This window comes from Diadema antillarum, unplaced genomic scaffold, assembly GCF_040938485.1.
Source record: "Diadema antillarum isolate AM-2024a unplaced genomic scaffold, OU_Dant_1.0 seq00002195_RagTag, whole genome shotgun sequence".
Lineage (NCBI taxonomy): Eukaryota > Metazoa > Echinodermata > Echinoidea > Diadematoida > Diadematidae > Diadema > Diadema antillarum.
This window is the reverse complement of record NW_027272831.1, coordinates 163,595-170,119: the sequence shown is the minus strand read 5'-3', so window position 1 is coordinate 170,119 and position 6,525 is coordinate 163,595.

Here is a 6,525-nt window from a genome sequence, read left to right as displayed (position 1 = left end):
GTAATTTCTTTTAAACATATGCAAAAAAATATCAGGAAGATCATTTTTGGATAATTTGTACATGAATATCCCTAAATTGTAATAAAACAAATCTGACAATTTCAAAATTTTGTTCTTATGGACAAATTCATCTGTATGAGATAGACAAGATTTCTTGACAAGAAATGAAAAAATACACTCAGCTAAATATAAAAGAAAAAGTAGACACTTCTTTTAGAGTTCATATTTTTCATAGATTTTGATAAAAATCATGGTGTCATATACCATATCAAAGGAAAGCTAAGAAGGTGTTAAGCTGTTAGATTTAACGGATGAGTGAACACATTCGTTTTTGTCCTCCAAGGCACAAAAGTAAAAATAGCAGAAATTAACATATCGAAATTAATATGCAAATGTCCTTCCAGATAACAGTGACGAAAAAAAGACCAATTACATGCAATGAGGACATGAATGAAATAGCAGAAAAAAGTTTTTGTTCTCTTGTTTCTCTTTATTCTCAAACAAAAACCATATGGCGGAAATTAAAGTCGAACATGAAAACGTTCTGTCAATTCAAAGTTTAAATAACACAGGGAGTGAGCGGCAATGGTGATAAAATGGTCAGAATTTCTCATTCTTATTTATTTAATTTAGGAATTTAAGATTTCATGGAATAAATTCAAGGACCAAATATTCTTTCAAAATTTTTCAAGTTTGAATAACATTTCAAATTTCTCCCATCTTTGTTACCGTTGCTTCTTCTCGTGTGTTTTTCAATATTTACAGAAGATGCTTTATTTTCCTCCATTATTTTTCTTGCCTTTCTGGTTACAGAGGCTTTGTAAAGTTCATGGGTTGATTTTGGCAAATTGATTTGCATTACTTATTTTGTTGAATTAGTCCAGTCATAATATGAAATGACCCAAAACAAATTGCAACAGAAACCATTCCACTTGCATTTAACCTGAAAGAGCTACCAAATAACACGCTAAAAGTTCCCTAAAATTTGAGTAGTGGATCAATGCCTAATTTGCATAAATTCAAAGGCCGCCATGTAATCTATATGTACGCTTATATCCTGGGACATAAAACCAATAGAAAAAGTTAGTTCCTGTGTCCAAACCTATATTATTTAGGTCACGGAACACAATTATGACATCAGTAGTAACTCAGAAATACATCTTTTTACAAACTTTGCTCAAATTTGCATAAATATATATCCAAAATGTCCTCATAATGGCCTGTTCATATCTGTGTACGTAAAACCAGTAGAAATTAAATTCTGTTCTCTAAATCTATGTTTTTCATGTCAAGGAACACTATTAGGATGTCAGTTGTGACTTTAGAATATACACAATTTGCATAATATGCCTATAATCATTTGCAAAATGGCCGCCATATGGCTTGTGCAGGCCATAAATCCGATTATTTCATCCGGAAGTGGGTCCCTTTGTGTCTCTTATTGCTGAATAATTGCTGCATCAGCACTCACATTTAGGAGTAAGTCACTAAAAATCTTCGTATCCCTTATTCAAATCACAATAAGGATATACATAACGTACAACCTGGACAATGTTGATTATGATGTCTGTGTCTATTGTTTCAAAGGCAGAAAACATTTACAATTCACAACTTTAATGATTATCTTTACACCAGTCCTAGTTGCATGAATTTGCATGAATTTGCAAATAGGCCTACTTTGCCACCCATAATTTCCTCAAATAAAGCCTCTGAACATTAATCAATGTAAACAACATTGAACAGAAACGATTTTCATACTTTAACTTCAAATTAGCGTCCAAGTGTGCTCAATAAGTACACAAAATTGACAGCTTTGAATTGTCCAATGCATATTTGCAACTATGTTACAATACTTTTTTTTTGTTGCAAGAGGGAGGGTACATCAACTCATTAAGATCATGTTTATCTATAAGTTGATGTACAAAAGTTACATGAGTTTGGTATATATTGAAGTAGATTCTTTTTGTCATACTTTGGTGCCTTGTCACTCAGTTGCTTTCTGAACAAGAGACCCACGGGTTCAGAGCTCACCTGAGTATCTCAAATTAACCTTCCATGCAGTCTTACACACTACTAACTAGGGAGAACACATCCAAGTTGGAAGCCTTTAGAGATATCCAGCTCGGAATAGGAACCTGAATGACAAACATGACAAGAGTATGAAATTGACCTTTTATTATGTGAGAAAAGTGGAAAAACAGTAGATTTTCATTATGTTTTCTGAATATCGTTCTACTATTGTGTAGGTCAGACATCTATCATGTGCGAGGTACCATATAGCTGTACGTGACATGTTTTGTGTACCGGTACACATAACAATACATTGGCTACGTGGAGTCAAGTATGAACTGTACCTGTGTGTGTGTGTGTGTGTGTGTGTTTGTGTGTATGTGTGTGTGTGTGTGTGTGGGTGCACTATTACAGGATATAGCATTCCCACCACACTGAATCTGTATTTGTCAAAAGATTCTTGATTTTCCTCATTTTTTGCCTTTTTTGAGCTTTTTGGTTTCAAGGATATTGTAAAGGTAAAAACTTTATTCTTGCAACTTAATTCACTTTTTGTTATTGTCTTAAAGGGGATGGCTTGTAACTGATCAGTGGGAATCAGTGGGAATGCTGGGGGATGATTGTTCCAATTCTTGTGGGACTCATATATCTATTGTTTTGTGAAAACTATTTGCTTCAGAACGGTCTCATATTCAAGTAAATTGCAGTTTGATGCCCAGTCACTGTACAGGCATGCTTACCTGGAAACATTCAACTGGGGACGAACCTGCCTTCATAGCACGGATTAGGAAAGTGGCGCATTTTCGTGATGAGGTAGGGCCCAGTAACTCTAAGGGGTCAAACCTTTTGAGCTATATAATAAGTGAGGTTTATGTCTAGCAGCTAGCTCCTGGCCTAGTGCATTATGATCGGAAACTGCACAGCACCTCTGTAACAGTCTGTGGGATTCCCCGCCTTGTGAGCCTTGTGAGACAGCAATCCACGCATGGCTGCACCACTATTGTGCAGCTAAATATCTGAAAAGACAACCAAACTACAAATATTCCGTCTTTTTAGGCCTATGTTCATTGCTCTATAATAATGTCAATGAAATATGTTTCCTATTTTGTTGCAGCCTGCCTTTGCAGAACTTCATACACCAGTGTAGAGCTTGCGTTGAAATGTCAGAACTTGTCCGTGTTAAAACAAAAAACAAAGACAAAACAAAACAAAAAATTAAGGAACCATGCACGTGGTCAGGTTTAATGCACCTTCTACAGTACATGGAATTGATGTGTGTACCAAGAAATACGTGCGCACCATAGGCATGGTAAACGGGTTACTGTGTGGCGTGAACGTAAAATCACTGAGTGGTTTGAATACACCGACTGAATTTTCATTATTACTGTACCTCCGCCAAGGGAGGAGGCTATGTTTTCGTTACCGTTGGTTTGTTTGTTCGTAAGTTAGTTAGTTTGTCCGTGTGCAAAATAACTCAAAAAGTAGTTAACGGATTGGGATGAAACTTGCAGGAAAGTTCTTCTTCTTCTTCTTCTTCTTCTGAAGAAGAACTTTGAGAATGACACAAGTAACAAACGATTAACTTTTGGTAATGATCCGAGAGTTTTTTGGGAAAGGATTTTTGATATTTTGGAAGGTAGGGTCAATGAACTTAGGAGTTCAGGCTGCGCGTATTTGAGTTTTGCTTGCGCGCCGTGCAGCATAGGGCTTATGACGTAACAAAGGCTTTTATATTGGGAAATCGGGCGACTCTATAGCACACTATAAACACTTTTAGCATGCTAGCCCTGCTATAAGTACGTATGGGTAGAAATCACTGATATCTCTGTGGTAGAACAAAAGATCAGTGGTGGAAATGAGCTGCATGCTTGGCGGAGGCCTGCTCTCTCAGAGTGCTTCTCTAGTTATTATCATTATTGATTCGGCATTTGCAAGACAATACAAGTGATAGCAGATAAATAAACAAAACAAGCGAAATACAAAGGTACATTAACAAGATTGAAGGCTTTCTCTGGTGCGCTTCCCTATTTTAAAGTTGCCATCAAAATCACTATGGCCCTTGGGCCTCTCCAACCAACTTAATAAATATCACATAAGAAACATACGAGTATCACACAGCGACGTGCAACAAGGCTTAGAGGAACTATGCTAATTCTGTTGTACTAAAATATGACAGTAAGGTAAATGAAGTTAGTCCATGAAGGGTACAGTGTATTAGTTACCAAGGTTCAAAGACCACGCCTTTTTTGTCCTCCTTCCGTCTGGTGTATACCCCTATCAATCTTGGCAGTCTCAAAGTCGATGAACGATGCGCACAACCATTGAATGATTGACACCTTGACAATGAGTGAAAGCAGCGAACAGCAGCAAACTATGTTGATGCATGTCCCCTCATCACTGTGATTAGTCGAAAAGAAGCAGTCCTTCAGATGATTATGTTCAACTTGAACAGTTTGCTATTAGGAAAACGATGTTTGGCGGTTGTACACATTCATACGTAACGTCTAACAGGAATTACCAGACAAACTATTCAATGCTGAAATGAAAAGTACAAAGTTCAGGCAACTGGCTTTTGAATGTGTTCATTGTATCGAGGAATTCAACATTTCAGCGCCCATCTTAAAGGTATTAGCCCACATTTGTAAACCTGCAGCAATTGGTCTTATAGTTAGCATGGAGTTTGGTTATGATTGCAGTAACACCTGTGCAAAATTTTGTTCCAATTAGTCCATTACTTTCATAAGAATAAATGAATATGCACCGTATGCATGCGTATAAAAACGCTCGCTAGCTCCGGTCCACGCACGTACTACATGCATGCGATACATGTGTAAGTTAATGTACGTAGCTAGCCCGCGCTCGTAATTCGATTTTGGGTCGGGTTAACCCTGTTTGAAAATTGATTTTAAAACGATGATTTTCTCTCTTTTATCGAATGGTATAGACAAAGAGCAACAGGTGAGGTATGTAACTGTTATAACTTGTTCTTGAAGTCATATTGGACCTGTTTTATGCAGTTTTGATTTTCGTGGGTTTGCAAATGTGGGCTAGTACCTTTAAAGCGGCTTACTTCGTTCCTTCGGGTGTTCGCGTTCGCGTCGGGTGGTCGCGTTACCCGACATTTTGTAGATTAGGTGCCTTAATATACGAAGGGTCGGGTAAGGAGAGGTAAAATAATCACAATTTAATACAGAATAATCCTTGACATAAGGCTGATCGTTTAACGCGACTTTACGTAAAAAAGTGTCATTCAAGTGACGAAGTATCGGGTGAATCAGGGACGGCGAAACCAGTGAATAAATCAAAGCAAAAGACATTAAACAGGCCACAAAATAGCACAAAAATGGCAATAACAAATAAAAGAGTATAAAATATCCTCAGAAACATAATTCTATGGCTAAATAAAACAATAGCATTACAGGATGGAGAATATGAATATTTAAACTTCCGATCAAAACAGCAAATCTAAAGCGTTAAAATAATTAAGAGTTTGATTGCAAAACGCGCGCTAACTCCATTCTTGTTAATTTGATTGATTGATTGATTGATTGATTGATTGACTGATTATTGCCCACTCTGGAAATTCTTAGTACATCGGATATCACAGCAAAATAAACATTAAATACATCACAGGTACACCACAGATATATCACAGAATACGAATGAAACTAACTCATACTAACATGCAATATATAGGCCATATCATATGCAGGACTCCACACTAACTTTTATCTTTGGCGGCCCGATCGATTGAATTTTTATTTTTTTGGTGGCTCGAAAGTAAAATCTGGTGGCCCGAAAAAAAATCAAGAAAAACTAAATCGGTCCTACTAAACATATAGAAAAATAAATATTAAGTATTACTGAAGTGATACAGGTACCCATGGCATGTCTGAAATGAATAAAAAATTCAATCATATTGCCTTTATTCTGAGTTGTAAGATTTAGCAAACGGGCTTATAGATTATTATAAAAGTTGATGCCTATATTAAGTGGTCAAAACTTACATTTGAAATGATAAAGTGGGAGCATTGCAAATATTGGTAAACATTCGACATTTTGTTTTGCCATTGTAAAGAGCCGAAAGTTACCGTTATTCATTTCTGCTTGTAAAAGCAATCATCCAACATTTACTAGTATCTTAACACCTTACGGCAGCCGATACCGTTAATCATTTCAAATGTAAAAGCAAATAACTGAAATTTCATTTTAGCATCATACGGAGCTGAATGTTATCCTTATTCATTCCCGAACGTGAAAGCAAATAGGGTCTATCCACTTTTTATTTTAGCATCTGAGTCGATTGATACCGTTGATTATTTCCAAATGTAATAGCAACATTTTGTTATTCATTTTTAACATCGTCCGGAGCAGAACATTACCGTTATTCATTTCCAAATTTAAGAGCAAACATCCAACATTTGTTTTATTATCGTACAGAGCCGAATGTTATTGCTGTCCACTTCCGAAAGTGAATTGAATCAACTGACGATTATTTTAGCATCGCACGAAACC